The sequence below is a fragment of the Myxocyprinus asiaticus genome, chromosome 36 (assembly GCF_019703515.2).
Source record: "Myxocyprinus asiaticus isolate MX2 ecotype Aquarium Trade chromosome 36, UBuf_Myxa_2, whole genome shotgun sequence".
In the NCBI taxonomy this organism is placed as follows: Eukaryota; Metazoa; Chordata; class Actinopteri; order Cypriniformes; family Catostomidae; genus Myxocyprinus; species Myxocyprinus asiaticus.
Window position 1 is genome coordinate 4,604,339 of NC_059379.1, and position 25,562 is coordinate 4,629,900.

A 25,562-nucleotide genomic window follows, 5' to 3' on the forward strand; every position below is an offset into this window, starting at 1 on the left:
CAAAGAACATGTGTGTAATTTATTGTCACACTATATTGGCATTACCCATAGAGAGTCCCACATGGAATTTGCACACTTGTATGATATATTCTGAGCTGATTGTTGGGGCAAATCTGCAGAATTCTGTGTAATGTTGTAAATACAAATAGAGCTGATAGTACTACTCTCATGAAAACGTGTCAAGGTTACATTTCACCAGAAATAAATAAATGATTATTTTATTTTTATTTTTTAATGAAAAATAAATAAATAAAAAAAATACCCCCAAGATTCTTATTACAGTATTTTATCCAGACGTTTTACTTTCCTTAGTTTTATTTATTTATTTATTTATTTATTTATTTATTTATTTATTATTATTATTATTATTTCATTATTGTGATACTCATTATGTTTTCGTTACAATATTGTGGTAAAAAATATACATAGCATAGTAATTTATGTAATTTATTTATTTCAATTTATATAAATTATTATTGTTTTACTTAAATTAAAGGCAGTATAAAACATATTGTAATTGATGTATAAATACTTTACAATTTAAACATATAATATTTTTTTCACATTTCAGTAAAAAAAAAAAAAAAAAAAAAAAAAAATATATATATATATATATATATATATATATATATATATATATATATATATATATATATATATATTTATGCTTGATTAATGATAATGGGGGTGGGGGGTGCTTAATTGTCAAGTGTCTTGTAAATACATTTTGGGGAGGGGGGATATTGTCATGCAACTAATTTCACAATGCTGAAAAATCTGATAATTTTCTGAAATTATTATTATTATTATTTATTATTATTGATATATATTAAATTATTGATTATTATTATCAATATGAACTGGACATGTTTTTGACAGGTTTCCTGATATTCATCCATGCAGTTCAACACTCTTGTTCAGAGCATAAAGCATAATCAAATTATCCAGAGTGTATATTAAACAAATATTTGAATGGCACAGATAATTTAGCTTTCTCTGGAATTCCACAGGCACAGATTCCAAATAGGCCCACCTATAGTACAGCTCAAAAGATCATCGACAAATAACTCTTAACCACCAAAAAAGAACAAAGCAGAAGGTGAAATACTTTTGCACACAGGATATATCGCTCTGGTCTCATGCCACACCAATCATAAAGCTGTATGGTAAGTACAGTAAGTTTGTAGTATCACCAGCACACCTATATTAGAGCTCTCTCTCTCTATTCCCAGTGTCCAGGGACAAATAAAACTGCTGAGAGTAGATGATGTCGGGGCTGAGGATATACAGGACCTCGAGTGTGTGTGTTTGTGTGACAGATGGGAGGAAATGTGCATGGTTCAACACTATCACAGTCATTACACATATCTGGCCGGTATAGCTGAAAAGCAAAAAGCGAAAGCCTGCACTTTACATTGTCACTAGCATCTCTGCGTTAACGAGACTGCTGGGTGGGTTCCAGCACAGTCCATTAATAATGCCTGCTTGAATAGGAAGGATTGTTATAAGGGAAATCAGTTTGGATATGTTTAAATTCACCTAAAAGCAAGAGAAAGCTTGGATGGGATGGGATTTGTTTCTGGACATCAGTGGGAGCTATCATTTGAAATAGCTGGACTAAAAGTCACAAAACTCTCATTTTGATTTTATAGGGCCTTTAAAATGTAATTGTTTTTGTTTTTTTCACTATATTATTATTGTAAATAATTGTGTTGTATGTGTATAACCTTGTAAAAGTTTAACACCAGTTTAGTATCCAGCTGTTAAAAAAAAAAAAAAAAAAAATATATATATATATATATATATATATATATATATATATATATATATATATATATATATATATATATATATATATATATAACAGTTGTATAATCAGCAAAAGAACACAATATTATGAACAAATATTTATTTTAAAATGCTGCTTTGATGTAGCCTTTTATCCATATACCAGAAAGTCCTTTCTAAGATCTACTTGCATCCAAATATTGGTCCTCCCTGAAAGCTGCTCCCATTGGCACTTTGCAGGACGTGTATGTCAGAACACAGTAGGAGCCCAGAATCTAAAGGGTGTGTCAGTGTGTGTGTGTGTGTGTGTGTGTGTGTGTGTGTGTGTGTGTGTGTGTGTGTTTATTGTTGTTTTCGGTTCAGGGGTTGCTTTTATTGTTGCTGTGATACCATACAAATCACCGCTATATCACAAAATGTCCCGGTCAAAATTGGCTGGAGGCAAGTGATATCTCCGAGTAAACAGTATATGAAGACCATATCTTAAAATGATAGATCACCTCATTTTCTTGTGACAGAGGTCTTTCCTGCCACAAACATCCGTCACTGAAATTTCACTTTGCAGATGGGGAGAGTGAGAGAGAGAGACAGAGGCTCTGTTACAAAACCTTGTGAGCTACCTACATAGGCAGCTTGTTTTAGGCATCATTAGGGAGTGCTTTTTAGTAACGGCTATGTTTTCAATTGCTTTTCTATTTAAACGTGCTAAACAGACATCTTTGAATGGTATGTCGCGTCTCGCTGATTTTTCAGTGTCTTGCACAGGAACGCTGTGTTTTTTCAGAGACTGTCAAGTTTTTAAAAACTTCTGCTTTTAAAAAACACATCTCAAAACCCCTGTAATCTGTTATATTTGTTATGCTACATCTAGCTTGTTTTTGGTGAAAGAACGCATTTGGCCTGAACAGCCCCTAAGTGTGCTCCATCTTCAAAGGCTGTCCCAAAATTATAAGATACCTTCTTTTGGCTAAATTTTAAGGCAACATCACATGCTTTATGACAAGCTTGGTGGAAAATGGTGGATGAAGAAAGACAGGCAATATGTTGTTTAAAAATACACTAATAATTCAATACAGAAAAGAATTGATAAAAAAGTAACATTTAAATTTGGACTACTCTTATAAATACATGTCATAAATGTCTTTGTGCTATGTATTTATGCCTTTTGGAGTATTGTGCCATTAGCTTAGCATTATGCTTACGCCAAACTCTTTAGAAATAAATTGTGACTTGAGTCTCCTGTGCGCTTTGTGTAAGGAATGGGCACAGGTGTCTTGAGATGCATTGTTAACAGTAAGTTAACAGACACTGTGTCTAAAAAAACCTGATGCTCCTCACGAAAAGCTGAAAAAAAAAAGAAAACAAAAGTGAGGCGCGGCGCAACAATCCAAGATGTCCGTCTAGTGCATGTTTGTATAGAAAAACAGTGGGGACATACGCAAAAACACGTTTGGTGTAAACGACCCCTTAGGCAGCAGATAACAAGGCAGCTCACTAGGCTTTGAAAAAGAGCCAGAGAAAGACAGACAGACAGAGACATACTGAGAGCTCATGCATGATGGTTTGCGACTTCAGACATAATTAGTCAAACCCATCAGATTAATTTCAAATATAGGGAAAACAAAATCTTGATATTGTCCAATTAAATGAAATATCCATTTATGTCCGGGCCAAATTTCAAAAACAATTTGGAAACTTTCGTGTCCAATTCATCATCAGCTTAAAGAAGATCTTCAATTTATTCTTCCCTCTTCATCTGACACATACTTCTGATTTAATCTCTCTGACAAGCTTCAAAAGATGATTTCTTTTAACTGATACCAGCAACACAAACCCTAATAAAGATTTCTGGGTCTAATGAGGCCCTGAAGTGCAATGTCAGATTTATAGATCTATTGAAGCTCGGTAACATTATTTTTCAGGCCAATAGACTCCCTACTTGACTTACTGTGCTTACAATGATATGGGACCGCTGGAAAAAAAGAGTGCCACAGTCTGTTTACCGTGCACACAGTGTTTGATGTATGGGCTGACCTTATTGCAAATGAGCACTACATAATTGTGTGGGAAAGGGAGGATGGAAAAACACATCACAACCCTTTTTCATTTTGTTTCCTGTATGAAAAATTCAGAAGACTGAAAATCGGGGTTCAACGAGTTTGGGCAGGATATTATTTTCCAATATTTCCATCAATTTATCTGTCAGCTGATGCCGGCGAGTGAAGGCACAGGCAATTTAGCTGGTGAGGTCCAAGATGGAGATGTTTTTAGAGTCTTGTGTCACATACAGTAGGAGCACTGATTTCAGGAGTGTTGGGGAGAGATCCTTATATCAATCACTCTGACTCTCTCCCGGCTAACAACATTTATTTATTTATTTTCAGTTTTGACAGAATTGTTTGCTCTTTAGAGGCAGGGTAAGGTGGAGCACACAGAAGTTAAAATACGTATGTACTGTTTAGTGTAACTTGTATGAACATGTCTATTAAGCGGCCTTTAAGCTCCCTTCTCTTCACTACTGTCTCTACTACTTCCTAGCAGTGTTCTGTACTGTAATTCAAATAATATCCCAATTAGGGATGGACTGCCAATAGGGCTAGCAGTCAAAAAAATAATTTCTATCCAGTCTGATCTCATGAAAAAATGTGACTGTGGCAACATTTTTGCAAAATGATAGGATATGGTTCATTTCACGCATCGTGGCAGTTCCGAGGTGAAATGTCCGCTACTGTATGTGGTGCTAAAAGCGAGTTAAATGTTCGCCCAAACAGATGAGTTTTTGGTTAATACCCTGTCGAGTTTTAACTAAACCTAATAGATAGTGTCATAAAAATCATATGTGAGATAAAAAACGCACTTGCTGTTGCAACCATATCAATTTGTGGTGTTTCTCTGACTCAGATTAAAAGGGAGAAACACAGAAGTTAATCAAAAGCACAACAAACTTAGTTTAATGAAAGGTGAAGGATAATCGATCCGTATTTGAACATGGGTATCTGTGATTTTTTTGGAAGAATCATACCTTTCGACACACACACACACACACACACACACACACACACACACACACACACACACACACACACACACACACATACATATATATATAGCGAGAGGCTGTGAAAAAAAAATAAACTGCATTGTTTATCCTTCTGATCTTTCATTCAAAAAATCAAAAAAATCTAACCTTTAATTGAAATAAAACAATTGAAATAGGGGAAATATCTCATTATTAAATAAATATGTTTCTCCAAAATGCATTGGCCAAAATCATTGCCACCCTTTTACATTTTGCAACCTCCCTTTGCCAAGACAACAGCTCTGAGTCTTCTCTTATAATGCCTAATGAGGTTGGACAGCACATGGCAAGGGATTTGAGACCATTCCTCCATCAGAATATCTATATATCCTTCAAATTCAGAGGACCATGTTGGTGGACTTTCCTCTTCAGTTCACCCCACAAATTTTCTATGGGGTTCAGGTCAAAGGACAGGGATGGCCATGGCAGAACCTTGATTTTGTGGTCAGTGAACCATTTTTGTGTTGATTTTGATGTTTGTTTTGGATCATTGAACTGCTGGAAGATCCAACCAGGGCCCATTGTAAACTTTCTGGTAGAGGCAGACAGATTTTGATTTTTTTATCTGTTAGTATTTGATAGAGTCCATGATGCCATCTATCCGAACAAGATGTCTGGGACTTCTGGCAGAAAAAACAGCCCCACAACATTAAAGATCCAGCACCACATTTAACCATAGGCATTGGGTACTTCATCTCTGTGTGTGCCAAACCCATCTCTGGTGTTTGCTGCTAAAAAGCTTTTTTTTTTTTGTTTTGTTTGTTTGTTTCATCTGACCATAGAACCTGGTCGCATTTGAAGTTCCAGTAGTGTCTGGCAAACTGAAGGAGCTTGAGTTTGTTGTTGGTTGAGAGCAGAGGCTTTTTTTCTTGAAATCCTTCCAAAGAACTTGTGGTGATGTAGGTGATGCTGATTATAATTTTATTTTTTTATTATTATTATTATTTATTTATTTTTTTTAGACTTTCTGGCCCCAAGACCCAACTATTTTCTGCAATTCTCCAGCTGTGATCCTTGGAGATTTGTTGGCCACTTTATCAATCCTCCTCACTGTTCATGGAGACAATATAGACACATGTCCTTTTCCAGGCCGATTCTTATGTCTCCAGTTGATTGGAACTTCTTAATTATTGCCCTGATGGTGGAAATGGGCATTTTCAATGCTTGGGCTATTTTCTTATAGCCACTTCCCATTTAGTGAAGCTCAACAACCATTTGCCGCACATCAAAACTATATTCTTTAGTCTAACCCACTGTGATTGATGATTAAGGGATTTTGGCCATTGTGTTACCTCATATTTATACCCATGTTAAACAGGAAGTCATGGCTAATCTATAGGCAGGTGCTATTTACACCTAGTGTGAATAGTTAGTCAGTTTAGTTCATTAGCATAACTATAGGTTTTAATGCTTTGCACCAACTTTAGTACTATTAATAGAGGTCTATTGTGCAGGCATGCATGTATCAGTGATTCAGCTTCAAATGTGACTTATCCACATATCTTTTCAGTCTAAACTGCTATTCTAAACAGGCCCATGCACTTTACGAGAACTGTTGCACATTCTTGATCAATGCAAATGCCATAGCTAAAATGTTTAAGATGTCATCACACATAAGAAGACTAGATTAAAGGCAAACATAACCTTGCATCATTTATCCTCAGGACAGAAAACGCAACCGCACGGTTGCAAGAGGACAGGCGCGATGGCGTGTTGTTTCCCGCGTGCGTCTGTCTATGTGCTCTCGTCTCCGGGAAAAGGAGGGAACCAAATTAATTCGGTCCATCTGTGTCATCTCCTGTAACACATGTGAAAAACTAATTAGACTTTCAAGTGTCTCTTTTAAAACAAACATGACATTGCACTATCAAATATGAAAATGTTCTGTGAACAAATACAATTATTTAATTGATTAATAGAAAAATGTGTTTTGATACAACCAAGCTTAAATATTCCTGCATAGGCCGTGTCTTATTAACACAGCACGCATAAACAATAAACATGCCCCCTCATTTGCATATAAATATAAACAATTCATTGGCATATCAGAATTCCAGTCACACATACACGGTGCTATCAGCTTAAATTATAGGCTAAGGATTCTGCTTTTTGTCTGGCTAAAGCTACCCCTGATTTTATGCACATTGTTTTTAGTTAATGATTCTCAGCTGCTTGTTGTGCCTCTGATAGCATGAAAACCTACCATATGCTCCGCCAAAAGACAAATGATTAGCAAATGAAATTCTGGACAGCTGTCTGACGGAAAGTGTTTGGTTGATAGCATTCTGCTATCATAATTAGCTTAAGCTTTGGGTTAATTAACTTTCTACCTGGATATGCATAATAATAGCTCAAAGTGTGCTAGAGAGACAAAAAAAAAATAAAAATACTCGAGCTTCCATTACGTCAACAACAGTGCTAGCTTTTTATTCTGTATTTTAATCGCATATTAAAATTTCAGGAGTGATTACAGGGAATTTAGTGAAATACAGTAGATTTTATTTGCACGGCAGATAATGCTGAAACAATTGGAATCTATTATATGGCATTTTTTATTCGTAATTAAAGTTTCTGAAAGCAATCACTGATTTTAACTGCTTTTGTTTCTGGAGAGAAGGACTTTGGCAGGCTAGTAAGGAATAAATGTACAAAGGGCCTCTTAAAATGTGACTGCAGATGCTTAAATAGGAGCAGAGTGTACCAAATGTGTTCAGATGTAAAATATATTTAGTTAGAGCCTTTTTTAGCATCACTGTGATGTTGGCTGTTTTGATGTCAAAGTATCTTTCATTGTAGCTTTCTGGTCTTTTTATATGTTATTGAAATTAATATTTTACTTAATGGATTGTTCTTTTACGGGTCCAATACAAATTAAGCTCTTTCCCTCAGAAAATAATCTGACTCGTACCTCGAGCGTAAAGTAACGCACTTACGATGGAAGTCCACCGGGCAAGTTACTGCACTGGATGGACCTTGTTTATGCAAAGATATTTCATTGTTTTCAACTCCCAAGAATCATTTTGACAATATGTCCACCTAGAAAAATAGTCCCACCTCAAAAGAATGATTTATACAACTTTACAGTTGAAACAGCAAATTCTTCCACAGAAATATTAATAGAAGTTATTGAATTATGAGCTTCACATTTCTACTTTTAAACCCTCCAAAACTTTGGCCCCATAGACTGTTATTAAAAGTGCATTATTTTATCTTTAATTGCATTTTTATATTATATTTGTGTCTGTAAATGTGGAACAAGTCAAAATTATGTATGCCAGTTCAGTATCATTCAGTATATATTTAGTGAGTAACACATAACATTTTGCATGCATGTATTTTTATCCAAACTGGATCCAAGAGAATTATTATTGTGTCAAAAGACAGAAATAAAGCAAAATTAAAATAGGTTCTGGATATCAGCACTTCCCCTTCAAGAAAGTTTGCAGTAGTATGCGTGTCACTCTGCCGGCGTGAGGACACATCACTCAGGAGACTACATCCCATAATATTAATGTGACTTCCTAAAGTACTTTTGCCTTTCTGCAAAATCTACGAACCCTCCTGATTCATAAAAAAAAAAAAAAAAACGTTGGTATATTGTAAAACAGGTGAAAATGTCACTTTTTTTTATTCTCTGCTTCAAATATTTTTCTATTCTGGTGAGTTCAAATAAATGTCACAACTTGCATTATATGGTGCATGGGAGAAACATGCCTTTAATGGCCCTTTAATGTAGCTTAAACATAAACATATAGTCACAGGAGGCTGTGGTATTCCGTGTACTTTAAATTTACATATCGAATAATATGATTAGCACCCTGCTCAACTCCAATGCACCATGGAAAAAGTCTGTAATTGAACATGTGTGCTGACATTCTTTTTATTTGCCTTTGATTCATCTTTAATAAAGCACCACTCCAAACACTCTTGACTCAGGCGACCTGGCGCTCCTCGCTGTTTCAGAGTTCTCATATGCACAGTGTCTATGAATTTCAAGCGGGGTCTTGCGGGAGCTCACCTATGTGAGGTGGAGATTTCATTTACCCCATCTGCTAAATAAACCGGCATCATACTACTCTCTTTCTCCCTCTTTCTTTTCCGGGCCACATGAGACCTACACGGTTTTTACAGGACCACACAATCATCCAGAGGGAAGCCTGAATTGCAGTCGCTCTCGGGAATGATATTTCTTGCAGTGTGGGCCTGACCCATGATGCATTGCAGAGGCCTTTAAGAAACGTTTAATTTCTGAATCTTTGCTGGACAATTGTTATTTTTTCCAAGTAACTCTTAACCAATCTGGTAAGTATTGTTTTGAAATCGAGTGAGCTGCCTTCCAAGACAGCATTTTAGGATGTTTGCCCACAAAAGCTTTTGGTTCTGTAAAACCAAACAGTTGAACTATACGCATATGATTTAAAGGTGAATTTCTGGGCCACTAGCGTCACCAAACAGAATACAAAAATAATTATTCTTTTCAAACAGGTTTTAAGAACCCTACCACCATCTGTCATTGGTCTGAAAAACAAAACACAAAAAAAATATTCCAACCCAAACTCATTCCAATGGCCTTATGGTCACATGGGAAATCGACATGCTGCTACCGAATGTTTCCGTACCATGAAATCGAGCCCATTCTTTTGAGTTACTGACCAGCACGATTTCCCATTCCACCTATGCATCATTTTAAATTTGTTTACCCTCTGGCACTACTGGTAGCACATTGCACGAGCAGCCTCAAAGACATGGGTTCTAGTTCTGTGCAAATCAGGAAGTAATCTCGTTCAAATAAACAATTGTGAGCATGATTTGAATGCTGCATTTTTACTCTAAAATTACATTTTTACTCCACTGACTGTTTGGTTTAGGGTTGGGGTTTGGGTAAGGGCATATGGTTAATTAAGTATGTATTCCTGTAGACTGTATTCCATAATTTACAACTAAATATACTCAATTTTGGCATCACTCTGTGGACATTTCACCCGGAAACTGAAGCTCACGTGTGCTCATACATTCAACAACGCTTCTAGCTTTGGCCACTGGGGGCAGTAATTTGAAATTGGGTATACAGACCGATTTCAGCAACTTAACTTTCGACCTACTGTCGCCAAACTCACAGTGAGATCAGTCTGGGTCGGGATGCTTAAATAAACAGAGTAATGTTTAGGTAGTGTTTACACTTTTCGGGGGAAATCAATCTAAATGGCATAAATGTAGTTGTCTCTGCAAAAACTAGAATATAATAAAGTACTTTTAAAGCATCACTTTTAAAACTTGATCAAGGCAAAAAGGCTAATCATAGAACCAAATTAACCAATCAACAAATAAATAAACAACAAAACTGAATTTAAAAGTTTTCTTTCCCAGGGCGATGCGTGCTACTTTTACTGCGGTAAGGCAGAATAACAGTTCCCACTTTAACAGAACACTAATAGAGCTGGATAATGCCTTGCTCTGATATCCTTCAACTAAAGAGGGATACACGTCAATTATAGTGGCTGTCTGCGCTTAGCTCTTATCTACAGCAGCCACTAAACATGGATTTAGAGAGCAGCTTTAGGAAGGGAGGGGGAACTGCCTTTGCACCCAAATGCAAGTGGGAATTATAGTAATTTCCCATCTGCGTTGAGTGTGGGATTTAGCTCTGGGTTTGCCTGTGCTGGTATTTGTGTATGTTCAAGATTACCATCCCTTAAGTGTAATCAAGGTGTGAGTCGGTGGGGTGGGCTATACAGAGACCATAATTCAGGGGTCTTCACACTGGGATTTGTAAGGCAATTGTGCAGCTGACACGGGCAGGACTTAAAGCAACATGCCTGGCTTCCTCCCCATTCACAATGTGCTTTATGCACACCACAAATCTGGTTTCATTAAATCTGTTAGCACAGAGACAGCCGTCCTGAGAGGACAGACTCAGTGTCCAAGTTAGCTGAAGAACAATGGATGGATGTGTCTTTATTATTCTGTGTTTTGTGGTGTTTGAGGTTGGAACTACATTAGTTAACTAAACTAACAATGAACAGTACTTTTACAGCATTTATTAATCTTGGTTAATGTTAATTACAATATATATATATATATATATATATATATATATATATATATATATATATATATACACACATTAGTTAATTCCAGTCCACAAATCTGATTGGACAAGAGACGTTCCATGAGTACTGATGTCTCAGAACATATATTTGTGTGTGTGAAGGTGTATGCTTAAATGTTTGAAATTAATTTTGTAGACAAATATATAATTGTGCCACCATATTAATTTATTTCATTATAAAACTAAAATGTAATAATTAAAAAAAAAAAAAGAAAAGTTTTTGAAATTGATGACTTGGAGCAAATAATAAAGAAAAGCAGCCAATAAGTGCTCAGCATATAGATGGGAACTCCTTCAGTACTGTTTAAAAAGCATCCCAGGGTGATACCTCAAGAAGTTGGTTGAGAAAATGTCAAGAGTACATGTCTGCAAAATTCTAGGCAAATGGTGACTACTTTGGAGATGCTAAAATATAACACAGCTTTTATTTATTTTGGATTTTGATTAGTCACAACATAATTCCCATAGTTCCATTTATGTTATTCCACAGTTTTAATGACTTAACTATTATTCTAAAATGTGAAAAAAATAATATTTGTTTTTTAATATATATATATATATATATATATATATATATATATATATATATATATATATATATATATATATATATATATATATGTATGTATGTATATATAAACAATAGTTAGTTCTGGTCCTCGAATCTGATTGGACGAGAGACGTTCCAGGAGTACTAATGTCTCAGGACATCAGCACTTGGACGCTTCAATGTGTATCACTTCGCATGTGTTCGTGGTGTTCTAAATTAAAGTGTAAGAGCAGTGCAGATATGTTAGGAGCTAGATGTGTCTCTTTACATTTATTTTTATGACATTACAGATTTTAGACAGTAGGTGGCTGTAAAAGACAATTTTGTGTGTAATATGAGCCAGTTCAGGTGGTGTGCAGTGAGTCAGCATCAGTCAGTGTTTTCATTCATCAGCACTATGGGATCGCTCGGATTACTACTACACTACTAAAGCTAGGAAACAGCATTCATAACAACTTCAGCATTAAGGCTCATCACAGCTGAGAGACACAACAGACTGATTAATAACACAAACTGTTTCCACACTGGAGAGGACATACTGTTCAAAATGGCGGAGGACATTGCAGTTCCTTTAGTGAATGACTCTTGCGCACCGACTACCTCGAAAAAGGGAGGAATACCCCTGATCAGATGGCTATTTCTTCACAGCGAAAATAGCATGCATTTGACCAAAATGACATTATCTTCAGAAAGCTGACTAACACACTACATCATCTCTGCTCGGATGTGGCAACAGGTGATCACACACACTCCATCTCTCTGTCTCTCTCTCTCTCTCTCTCTCTCTCTCTCTCTCTCTCTCTCTCTCACATACACACACACACACATCCATCCTTGTTTCTCTAATAACTTGTTAGAAACAGCCCAAGCCGTGATACTAGTTCTAAAGTGATGTTTTTAAGAGGCTTGGACGCATCATTTGGATTGAACCAGCAAAGGCAGATTCTGGTCCGTCACGTAAGAAAGTAGTTCCATACACAATATATATATATATATATATATATATATATATGCAAATAATTAGTATATATGAACTAACGTTTACAATACTTAATGAATTGATTAATGTTAACAAATAGAACTTATGCGAAATACCAATTATACTTTGCATAAAGAAAATGAAACCTATTTCAGAATTATTATGATTTTATGACAATTAATCATTTAACTGTATTTTTCATTGCAGTAGTATATCCGAATGTTTTACTTTAGATTTTTGTCATTAGTGAGATTAAAAAAAATATTTATATAATAAACAAATATTTTAAAATGTATATAAATTCTATAAAAAACACTATTTCGTTTTTTTAAAGCTAAAGTGTGTAATTTATGTGCCACCATTAGCGTCACTGAATGAAATTGCAAAAATCATGACTTTTCACAAACAGGTTTCCCAGACTATTTATTTGGTAACTATTTTAACATATTTTAACCTCCAAAAAAATTGCACACTTCACCTTTAAAATTATATACTATTTTTATTTTTCGCATTACAGTAGTGGTATTTATTTATTTATTTTTATTTTATTTGCATTACAGTATTGAGATTTTAGACTGAAAAAAAAAAAAATACTTGCATTTCCAAAAATAAAAATAAATAAATACAAATATGATGCTAAAACAGGCTTCATCATCTTTGATTAAAATATAATTAGTATTTTTATTTTTTTATATATATATATTAGAAATTTTAATATTTAGAAATTGTATCTAAATATTATCTGATATTCACCTAATCAGGAGGCGTCTTACCTGATGTTTTATACCATAGAAAGCACATTTTATTATTTATTATTATTATTATTTATTATTTAACAGTGTGTTGACTTCAAATGATTAACTAATTTGATTATTCCCATAGGAGAGCTTGTTTCTCTATTTTGGGAAGACTTAGTGGGTTAACCTTGTGCGAAAGGTCGTGACCTGTGGCTACAAGTCCCTCTCTCCTCTAACTGATCACAGTTGTCAATTGTCAGTCTCCATGTCCAACCATAATGCTTCCATTGGTCCATAGCCCTCTCTCTCTCTCTCTGAAAATTCACGTGCAGAAGATGCAGAATTAGAAACACGCTTGATGTTGCAACACGAGCGGAGCCGAAGGTATGCTGATGACAGAACAATTCAATATTTGACAGTTTAATTTGCCCCCTACCCTTTTTTTTTTTTCGATGGACAAGAGCAAAAGGAGATTGAGTGCGGAGACTTCTGCCCCCCATACAAATTGTGTCAAGATCTGGGTGGCAAAAAAAAATCTGACACACTCCACCTGAAATGCTCACAAGAAAATCTAATATATCAAGAGTGGTGATGTCACATAAACTTATATATGTATGTATATATATATATATATATATATATATATATATATATATATATATATATATATATATATATATATATATATATATTACAAAGAAAAATAACAGGCTTCACTCAAAAATAGGCCTGACAACTATCATGAATCTAATATCGTAAAGATGCAGGCAAGAGAGGTGGAGTTCACAGCTATGATGGAAGGAGAGAATGAAAGACTGAGTGTCAAAGTTCCCACTGTCAGATCCCTCTGCGGCTCCAGAGAAATGCATACAGTGGCCGTTTAAGAAACTAGTGGATATTTATCAATCTGTGAGTGATGCCGTTTCTCTAAAGGGTTTAATTTGCTCTAAGAGGACTTTGAAAAATATTCTCTTAGAAATGTCATCAACTTTTATGCAGTCCATTCATTTAGGGCAGTGTTGGGGAGAAACTTGCCTTAGACAGGAAGAAATGTAAAGCAACCAATCACTGGCTACTTTGTTTTTACATGACATTGGGCTCAGGTTTATCTGAAATACGCATATAATCGATCAACTATTTTTATTATAATAATAAAAAAAATAATTTTTTATTATTATAAAAAAATAATAATAAAAAAATATTTTGTACCCTCCTATTCTGTTCGGGTCATTTCTTACGCATTTAAGGGGTCAGAATTAATCTCAGTATTGTATCAGGTAAAAAATATATATATACACACACTACCAGTTTTGAAACACTTGACTGAAATGTTTCTCATGATCTTAAAAATATTTTGATCTGAAGGCGTATGCTTAATTTTTTGAAATTATTTTGTAGACAAAAAAAAAATTGTGCCACCATATTAATTTATTTCATTATAAAACTAAAATGTAATAATTAAAAAAAAAAAAAAAAAAAAAACATTGAAATTGATGAGTTGGACCAAATAATAAAGAAAAGCAGCCAATAAGTGCCCAACATAGATGGGAACTCCTTCAGTACTGTTTAAAAAGCATCCCAGGGTGATATCTCAAGAAGTTGGTTGAGAAAATGTCAAGAGTACATGTCTGCAAAATCTAGGCTACTTTCCTTAAGCATCACCTTAAAAGGGTGACTACTTTCAAGATGCTAAAATTTTGATTTATTTTGGATTTTGTTTAGTCACAACATAATTCCCATAGTTCCATTTATGTTATTCCATAATTTTGATGACTTTACTATTATTCTAAAATGTGAAAAAAAGTTATACAGTATATACAGTAATATATATATATATATATATATATATATATATATATATATATATATATATATATATATACATATATAATAAAGAATGAGTAAGTGTTTCAAAACTTTTGACCAGTAGTGTATATATATATATCTATGGTGGTTACTAGGGCGGTGCTAGGGCTATTTATATATACTGTATATGTGTGTAGGGACCTTTTCGATGTAAGTCTATGAGATTTCCCGGTAATTCTTCATCTGCCAGGTGGATATTTATATTCTGAAATAAAAAAAAATAAATTAAAAAAAATTGAAAAAATAAAAAAAATTGAATAAAAACCATGAATTTGAATTTGTTTCAAACTGCCTATATTCCAATGTTCATGTATATAATAAAAAGGGAAGAGTGCTATATATCTACTGTGCTCAGCAGGGTCTATTTGACCCAAACAGAAAAGTTATTTGGAATTTTGTCACACAACAGAAGGGTTACAATAGTATCTTGACTGTAGTTCCATTAAAATCAGCTTGTTTCAAAGTAGCTTCTCCAACAGTGATTTAAATTAATGGTTAAAATTTTGGTTGTACAATTACATTCAAATAATTATTTGTTGTTGTTGTTGTTGTTGTCTGCCTCTTGAGCACCACTCCATCTTCTTTGTTATTTCAGTTTGACATCGCCAGCATCCCTAGAAGGCAAATGTGGAGAGTAGCAGATGTACTGCTGATGTAAGTCATCACAGATCTTTTGTCATCTCCTTTCCTCAACCGCCCTTCCCCCAACCTCTACCCCCCTTCTCCGGCTCTGGGTTAATTAGACAGGCGAATGTGCATTCAGGTTATCCGGGAACACTTTCCCCTCTGACATTTACCCACTCTCCAGTCTGAGGAGCATGTTTGATACAAGGCCCGTCTCCTCCGACCGGCCCCTTGTTTGCCAGGCCTGCAGTGCGCTTGAATCTAATTGAACCTCATGAATAGAACAGAGGTGTCAACATGGCCAGATCTGGGGTCAACTGCTCAGGGTGTGACTTAAGCAGAGGAGAGCAAAAAGTGCAAGCTAATCAATCTTTGGAATGGATGAGAAAGATGGAAAGAAATCAAGTGAGATGAAGAAAGAAGACAATTTTATATAAAGCAAATAGAAATAGGAACAAGAATTTGAACTGTGAAGCTTAATGTTTTCCAAATAGCATTGCCTTGTGTCATCTCTCTTAAAACTATATTTTACAAGTGAAGTGAGCATTTTGTTCTGTTAAAATGCTTACCTATATCAGCTTAAGATACAGAGTAACACTTTACAATAAGGCTCTATTTGTTAACATTAGTCAACTACAGTATGTTAGTTAACATTAACTAACACTGAACAATACTTCTACAGCATTTATGAAACTTTAAAATGGTGATGTTAATAGAAAACCTACTGTATACTAATACATTTGTTAACATTACTTAATGCACTATGAACTAACATGAACTAACAATGAATCATTTTATTTTTATTAACTAAGATTTACAAAGATTAATAAATTCTGTAAAATATATATTGTTCATTGTTTCTTTGTGATACCTACTGCAAGTAATGTTAACAAATGGAACCTTATTATAAAGTGTTGGACGCAATTTATTTTACAGTACTGGTGGTGCATTACAGAAAGATCCTATCTTATCTGCTTGGTTACTATGGCAATTTCAGTTAGGATCTAATTTAGGACAAAATCTATTACAGAATAGCATTTCCTAAATGCATTATCCTATCTTGTTAGGATTTGCTTTTGTAACATGAATTTGTGAAAAATCTTAACTTAACTGATCAGATTTTAACTTAAGACTTAAGATAGGAAGTTTTCTGTAATACACCCCTGTTCTAAATTTACTTACTATATAATTACACCAACTATATTACTAGGTACTAACTGTAAACCTAAACTCAGCCCTAACCTTAACCCATATTAAGGACATGCAGTCTCCTAATATTGCTCAGTACTTTCTTGGGTAAGTTCACTGTGAGTATACTGAAAGTACACATACTGTAAAATAAAGTGAAACCCATTTTTGTAAGCTAGCATTACCAAAGATTACTAAATGCTTCAAAAAAAAAAAAAAAAAGAAAAAAAACATTCTGATTTTTCAATTCTTTGGATTATCAGACCTAGATAATGCGATTGTAGCTTGGCTTCACGCAGCATGCATACATGTTAATCGGATCGCAATTGTTCTCTGCTTTGAGCACATTCTCCAAAGACTGTAAAAATCTAACCCTGTGTATTTGACGTTCTTCCTTCAGATATTCCATTAAGCGTTGTGTCATGTACTGTACACTCAGACAGAGTGGTGCTTGACTATGCAATCCATTATAACTGTGCATGTAAATGTACCGATTGACTGTCGCGCAACTGTATGTTTGTCTGACTATTAATTATTTTGATTTCATGTTGACTTTAAACAAATCCTGATTTCTGCTTGGAACTGAGAGTTTGATAATAAACTAAATTAACAATTGGAAAGATGTTTAAATTAGAGGACAACTTTTTCTGTGCATTGTAAAATATATATTTTAATACAAAGGTTTTCAACTGATGGGTCCAAAACTGAATCACAGGTCTGTTCTGATAGGGTTGCGTACAGCTGGGAAAAACAATGCTTAATGCAAATCATAATTTGCAACTATATAATCGTGCATATTTAGGATAGCAAAATAAATAGGCTTGTCAATATTTAAAAGGAAGGAAAAACATTTCCCATATCTTTCGCTGTTCATGTCAAAGACTGTGCGTCCAATCAAACTCTACAGTATTTTTTGCGAAAATTCATCTGTCACTTGGTAGAAGCTTGCAAAATTAGGCCGATGCCAACATGGACATGTTACGTGACATCCCCACATCCTCAAAAAACACAAACAAAACTATACAAGATAAAATAAAGTATAGTATTTAATATATAAAAACCCAGAAAACATTAAATGTGGGTTCACTTGCAACGAGAACATAGTTTGTACTGACCATAACAAGATTTGCATAGTGAAATACTGGCTGCAGTGAGCATGAATCTATTGAAATAAAATTTTGCTCGATAAACAGTTTTGCTACTGTGTTGGGTTGCCACTTGTTGCCCAGTGTAAATTCTGGGTCCTGAAACAAATCCAGTTGTGAACTACTGTTTTAATATATTCTAATTTATGTGACATTTGCTCAAAAAGTCAACCTAGAGTGATGTAGGGGACACGGTTGCTCTCCCTCGCCTTTCTACCTTTAGTTGTTTCCCTGACTGTTAAAGCAACATCCCTGCATTCATGACATTCTCTGCTAAAGAAAAGAGAATAACAGAAGAGTGTGAGAGCTACTTTTTCTCCTTTGCTGCGTCTATTTTTCAGGCAGCTAGTTTTAACCCAACCTCTCCTGTCATTTCTGAGTTCATTGTCTGCTGAGAGGGAAGGAGAAAAAAAAAAGGATGGTTTGGCCCATTGTACTTGCTCTTTTGACCCCCATGTTGTCCATGAGCAGTGAAGGAGAACTTCTGACAAGCCATGTCAGGAGTGACAGCCGATCTGGTCGGGCTGAACGGGAACGTGGAGCAGCAGCATTTGATTTCAGGGCCATTTTTTGAAGCTGCTCGCGTGTGGGGCCACACCTGCCACGAGGGCCTGCGCTGACAGAGAATCATGTGGGTTTGCACGCCGGGTCCTTATGCTAAACAGATACAAAGTAGCCACCTACTCTCCTCTGACGTAATAACTGTGAGGCCAAGTGTGTGTCCAACATGACACGTTCATTGTCAATACCTTCACAGTAGATGCTTTAAATTGGTAAATGTTGGAAAACATACACACACATAAAATTTGAAAATGCATAATTTATTAGCATGCATTCCTAAGCATTATTACTTGTTAATAAATGTAGATTTTCATATCTTTATTGGTTTGTGAGTCTAGGGATATGGTCATCATTCCTGAATATGTTAAAGGAATATGTTGGGTTAAACAGAATTTAAGCTCTATGGACATAACCTGACATGCTGTCGAAGTATCAGCAAAAATAATGTTTTATCTGACACGTCCCTTCCTTTGCAAAAACAAGCAAAAAAAAAAAAAAAAAAAAAAAAAGATTTATACAGTAATGCATTCACAATGGAAGTCTACGCTTGACTCATATAATGACAATAGACCTTAACTTAAAATTAAACCAGAATGTTCCTTTAATTTAAATAAATGTTCAGAGTTCAATACAAGTATAATCAACAGCATTTGTGGTATAATGTTGATTACACCAACAAATAAAATTTACTTGTCCCTTGTTTATTTAAAAAAAAGGGACAAATTGCAGTTGCATTTAGGCATTTACAATGGAAGTAAATGGGGCCAGTCAATAAGCATTAAAATACATACCCTTTCAAAACTATAACCACAAAATGTAAACACTGAACATGTTAACATGATTTTAGTGTGATAAAAAACACTTGCTAATCTTATATGTGTAAAGTTATAAGTCAAGACGAAGTAACGCCATAAACACATTAATCTATATGCCGTTACGCCAGTAAATCCTTGATTTTATTACACTAAAATATGTTTTCTTGTGGCTATACTTTTCAAACAATGAGTATTTTAACATTTACCATTCACTTCCATTGTAAGTGCCTTACTGTAACCAGATTTATTTATTTTTATTTTTTTTTCCAATAAACGATGGCACAAGTCAATTTTGTATTTTGTTTATTTATTTATACAAATTTTTGGTAATCGACAATATACCATAAATCCTGTTGATTTATCTTTAGAATATTTGGTTACGATTTTCACCTGGAAAATGATTTCCACATAGAGATAGGTAAGCAAACAAGGACAAAATATATTCATAAAGAGACTAAATAACCACAAAAATGTTTATGTATATATATATATATATATATATATATATATATATATATATATATATATATATATATATATATATATATATATATATGTCATGTTAGAGTTTGGGTTTATACATTATATGCAAGGGATTACGTAACATTATTGCAAAATAAACCCTGCCGCAAATTGTTTAGCGATAATGACCGGCTTGTTGTATATTATCCCACTTATTTTTTTCGGCTATTTACCAAATCAATAATTACAAGGACATGGAATATTGAGCTGATGTGGAGAAACATAAAACCAGCACAATTAGTTTAATTTAGATGGCAAGGCAAATGTCTGTATATGTGTGATTTTGTTGGGTTTGGTCTCTTTTTCTTTAAGTTTGTTAGAGGAGATTTGAAATAGAGGAATATTTTAGCATCCTGTTGTACTGGGGAGGCCTCGATCATGAAACTGGACTGTTTACTTGACACTTGCATGGTGGGTTTTTGCAACCTTTTGTTAAATGAGTTTATGACAGTGTTTTAATGTAATAGAGGGAGTCCGAGAGAGAAAGAAGCTGGTCACAGCGAGTGGTTACACAAAGCAAGCACAAGTAGAAGAATTGTGACAACCCCCTACAAGTTATTTCTTACACATTCAGTCGACACACACACTCACACAGCAGCTAGAAGCTCCCTAAATCCCTGAATGAGTTCAGTTATATCTAGTTTCCTCTTGAAAAGGAAGTAAAGTGACTGGATTTGCTACCAGCCACCATTTTAAACAAAAATCCAAGTGAAACATGACATTTCCAAATTCATTGCCTATTATTTTTCCTTAGCATAAAATAAAAAAAATATATATATTTTTTATTTTTATGATGTTGTGTGTGACTGCACATCAAAAGACCCTAGTAAAGGCTTAGCTCTCTCTTAGCCTCGCCCTCTGTCCTGCTTTCCCCTTCTCTTGTTTGTGGAAAGCTGACCCGGTGTGCCGTGGTCTTTGTGGTGTATTAAAAGGTCACCGTTGCTGGCAGCTCTTAGCACTTGGTAGGGCTCTGTGGGCTTTGGTGGAGCTGTGAAAACCAGTCTGTCATAATTCCTCCACACAACCCCAGCACTTCATGTGGAAAGACCCTGTCACAAAATATGAACCGCCCTGCTCTTTGTTTCACTCTTCTTCTTTGTTTTCTGTTTTGCAATGACTCTCATTCCGTATTCTTTCCAGTCCTGCAGTCGAATGACCCAGGGCGAGGGGGAAATGTGAATATAGGATATTTGTTAAATGTACAACCCTGATAAGGGAGCTTGTACTGACTGATAGAGAAAAATTAAACAATGGAAGATAGAGAGTAAATGGAAGTGGTAAAACTTTACAATAAGATTGTATTCATTGACATTAGTTAACTAAATTAGTAGGCATGAACTAACAATGAAAAATACTTTTACAGAATTTAGTCATCTTGGTTAATTTCATGTTAATTTGTTAATTTTGCATAGATTTGGCTTGAACATTGGGGGGTTGCAGCGTGAGGCATTTACATGTTTCCACTGATCATAGTATAAATATTAGAATCTACGCCCCTCATGTTACATATCTGTACTTTCAACAATTTCATTCTGCCAAGTTGTGGAGTTGTAAAGACAGTTCTATTCGATTCTACACTAGAAAGAAGTGGGGTGGGGCTTACCTAGGAAACAATTGCCATGCATTCATTTAACAGACAATATGTTCAAGAAAATGCAACACACACTTATAGGTGACTTTAATTACAAATTCTTAAGTAAAGTTTACTTTGCAATACTCTGTTTCAAGTAAATCTTAGTCGTGTTAAAAACAAGATCCAGAGCTGTGAACACTTGGTGCACAAAACACAATGACAACAGAAATTGTGTAAATTAACTTGCAAACAATTCTATTCTATTCTATTTTGTCAGTTAAGCTAAAATGTGTTTCAAACATCTAAATTAACTGGTTTAATTCAAGTCAAAATACTTTGATAATGTCTGATGCAGCCTGACTACATTAGGTCACACCTACCAAAGTCATTTTTAAGGATCTGATCAGGCAGAAAATGCTCCTTTAGGCAAAAGAATGGCATGTTTTTACTATTTACAGTGTATGTACATCTCAAACATTAACAGATATATAGATTTCACTTTACTAAGCCACAAAATAAATTGGATCTGACCTATTCTGGTCTTTATGTCACTTAATTTTTCTTTAGCAAACCAAAGGATTAAGAACACAGTGAGGGAACTCAAGTGTGTGGTGTGTATCATCTCATATCATTTCTCATTCTTTCTCACACCTTCCCTCCGTCAGTCTCGTTCCCCAGTTTTCATCCACGACACCCTCTTTTCCAGCCTCTTCCGTGACTTCATTTGCACTTACTGTACACTTCAGAGTTCTTTCAGCAGCCTCTGACACTCTCTCAGTCTCTATCTCTTTCTTTCTCGCTGTCACCTTCTTATATACTACATTAAACCAGGTGTCACGTCATTAAACACCGCTCTTCTCCGTTTGTGAAATACGTGACCCCCATTTCCCTCATTTTTCGCTCTGAGAAAGAGGTGCCAACTGAGTAATTAACTGCCGTCACGTCGGTGCGCACACACTTCCTGTCAGTGTTTCGTCCTAACAGGGTCTCTCTCCCTACGCTAATGATGTCATACAGGAAGGGAAGAGCACGAGAGCGACCCGCTAAGAGTTTACAACATGTCACATCTTGTAAGTGGAAACAGTTCATCTCAATGCCAACACGTTTCACTGTTTAACATACTAATACGCACCCCACAAATTGCCGTTATTAAAAATGATCTCTTTTTTTAGATCCGTACGCCGCCCAGGAAAAATACGACAATTATGTTGTTGGGTTTGACGGTGCGGCTCGTTTAATCACAAGGCTGCTGGCTGATATGATTCAATTTGGTTTCGGCTGTAGTTTACTTCCTGTGACAAGCACTGCGACTGCAGAAAGAGTGCAAGAGAGAAGGATTGCACTTTGCCGTATACATGCTAACCTAATTGCATCTCAAATGCACAATTCATTCCTCACAGCCATGGGCTTTTCATTCCAGGGGCCTCACAAATAGGAACCGCAGCAGTTTATACGTAAACTGGAGTCTCTGGCTTTACAAAGTGAATTTCAGGAGCAAATAATATACTCCATATCAAAATTGAGAAGGGTAATAGGAAATTGATTGTGACAATGCAATATTAGAGAGCCATCTCCATAATATTTTATTTATCATAGTTTCCACCTTTTATCGTCAAGGGACCGCTGTTTCATCTTGCTCCGCAAACTGCAGTCTGCAGAGATTTTGACCTCAATATTCTCACTTAAATGAACATACTGTGTAAGGAAGTGCATTTTTTTTTTTTTTTTTCTGCCAGTAAAGTCATGCATAAAAAAACAATTCATTTAAAGCATCTAAATGTTTTCAAATTATGGCTAGTAATTTTTTGCCACTGTCTGATACTCCAGGGAGGCCTTTTAAAATTAACCTATAATTCAATTTAAGGACTGTGTTTTGCAGTTTTTATGGTGAAAGTAATTTCAGGCATTCAGTTAAATTGTTGCATCGGATTCTTGCAAGTGATACGTCCCATTATGAAAATTCATGAATTTCTCAGGATAAACAACATTCACTTCTATTGCCATGTGCCATATTATTTCCAGTATGTGAATGTGTGTTTAACATGATTTTTTACATGAAATAGAAATACATAAAATAGTGTGTTCTCCAAATCTAAATGCAATAGAAGTTCTATTTATTTATTTATTTATTTATTTCTAAAAAAAATATCCAGAGTGTGACAACAAGCCCCCTCCCAACCCCCCCCCCCCCTCCCCACTCCACCCCCGTAGATGACTGCAGCCTTCTTTTTCCTGTTTATTGTGAAAGGATGTGTCACACTCACACCAGATGTTTCATGCACATAGTGCCATTGTCTCACCTACTCATAATTGTTCTGAATTCATGGGATAGTAAGTGTCGTGTTTCATCATGACTCATGACATGTTGTTCATATTAAGGAGATATCTACTCGTTTTCACTCAATAGTGTGTTTGACTGCATCATATGATGCTTATTTGCCAAGTTGCATTAACACATGCACAAATCCACCCAAACACATACGTATATAGCAATGTTAGCATTACTACCCTTACATAAAAGCAGAGAAAAGCTGTCCACCTCCTGAACAATTTGACTTCTATGTAACTATTTGTAAATACAACTTTAGAGAAGTACAAATCTTTACATATCCTCTGTTTAGGATCATACAATTTAAGAATTATTGAATTCACAAATTCATTTATTACATATAAGATTAAATATTTTGAATGAAATGACTTTTATTAAACATATATTCCATGTTTAATGAAAAAAGAAAAGAAAATAAGTTCCTTCTTGACGTCAGTGATGTCAGTGACGTCACATGCCATTGGCTGTTGTGTTAGAGCTTTTGGGCTGTTTAGAAATGTTCACATATGGCCTACTAGGACTACACTTCACAAATATCTACAAATACTAATGAGCTCACGATGAAACCATTTACAAAATGTCCAAGAGTTACATTGAAGGTGCATTGAATATGAAAGTAGAGGTTGACAGCTTTTCTAAAGTTTTGTTTTGTTTAAGTATAATGTTGTTTATATGTCATTGAAAGTCTACTTATCAGTGTCTATCCAAACGTACAAAAATGTACATGTACACTTTATTTACGAATACCTTTGTATACTTATCATAGTTTGATAGTATATTTTCGTAGGTTATAGTATATTTTAAACAATACCTCCATTATGGGTCTCTGGTAGTTTATGAAAATGTTAAATTAATTACAAGAACCATCGGTTTAGGTGAGCAAATCCTAATTCAGAAGCTGAAAGATCTCACTCTTTCTAACACAATAAAAAAGTGCAGTTGTCGTGCTCTTCGCTTTTCCACCCGGTGTTCTCCTGTCTTTCTCTCTTTCCTTCAACAGCAGGTCACTCACCGAGCCTTTTTCCACTTCTGTCTTTTCTGAAGAACACCCTGGATATCCTTTTATTGATGTCAGAATGTGTAAATCACGTTTTCCTATTTTGTCATTCCAGTCATTTATTCACTAAAGGATTACTTCAAGTGAATGAACTTGGCTGTTATCTGTTGGAGTCAGCGGCCAGGTCATCTCAGGGAAGAGAAGAACAGGTCCCAATGCTGCGACCTGATCGCCATCCAGGCCCTTGAATCCAGCTCGCTAGTCATTTCTGACTGATGTGTGCCAGCTGTCACCGAAACAGCACTTAACGACAACAATGCCATCCGGCTCTGAAAGGGAACGCGAGTGAGTGAGATTGGAACGGACGGGGCAGCACATCCCCTAATACAAAATTGATAAAGTTTTGAGGGTTGTTAGGTTTTAAAGCACAGGATTAGGCCTGATCTACCTTTGGTGTCACTGTGAATTAGAGCTTTTAATTCCAGTCTGGAGGATACAAAGAGCGAGAGTGAGACAGAGGGAGTGATGGTTTGTCACCAACTGTATCAATGTGTCACCTCTCACTAAAACAAAAAGCCGAAACAAAGGCTTGATTTAAGCGTGTTCGATATCCCCAAAGCCCTGGCAAAGAGAGGCGCGAGCTAAATTATTTAAAGAGTATTAATTCTCACGTAGTTAAAGTTGGTTATGCAGGGCTCGT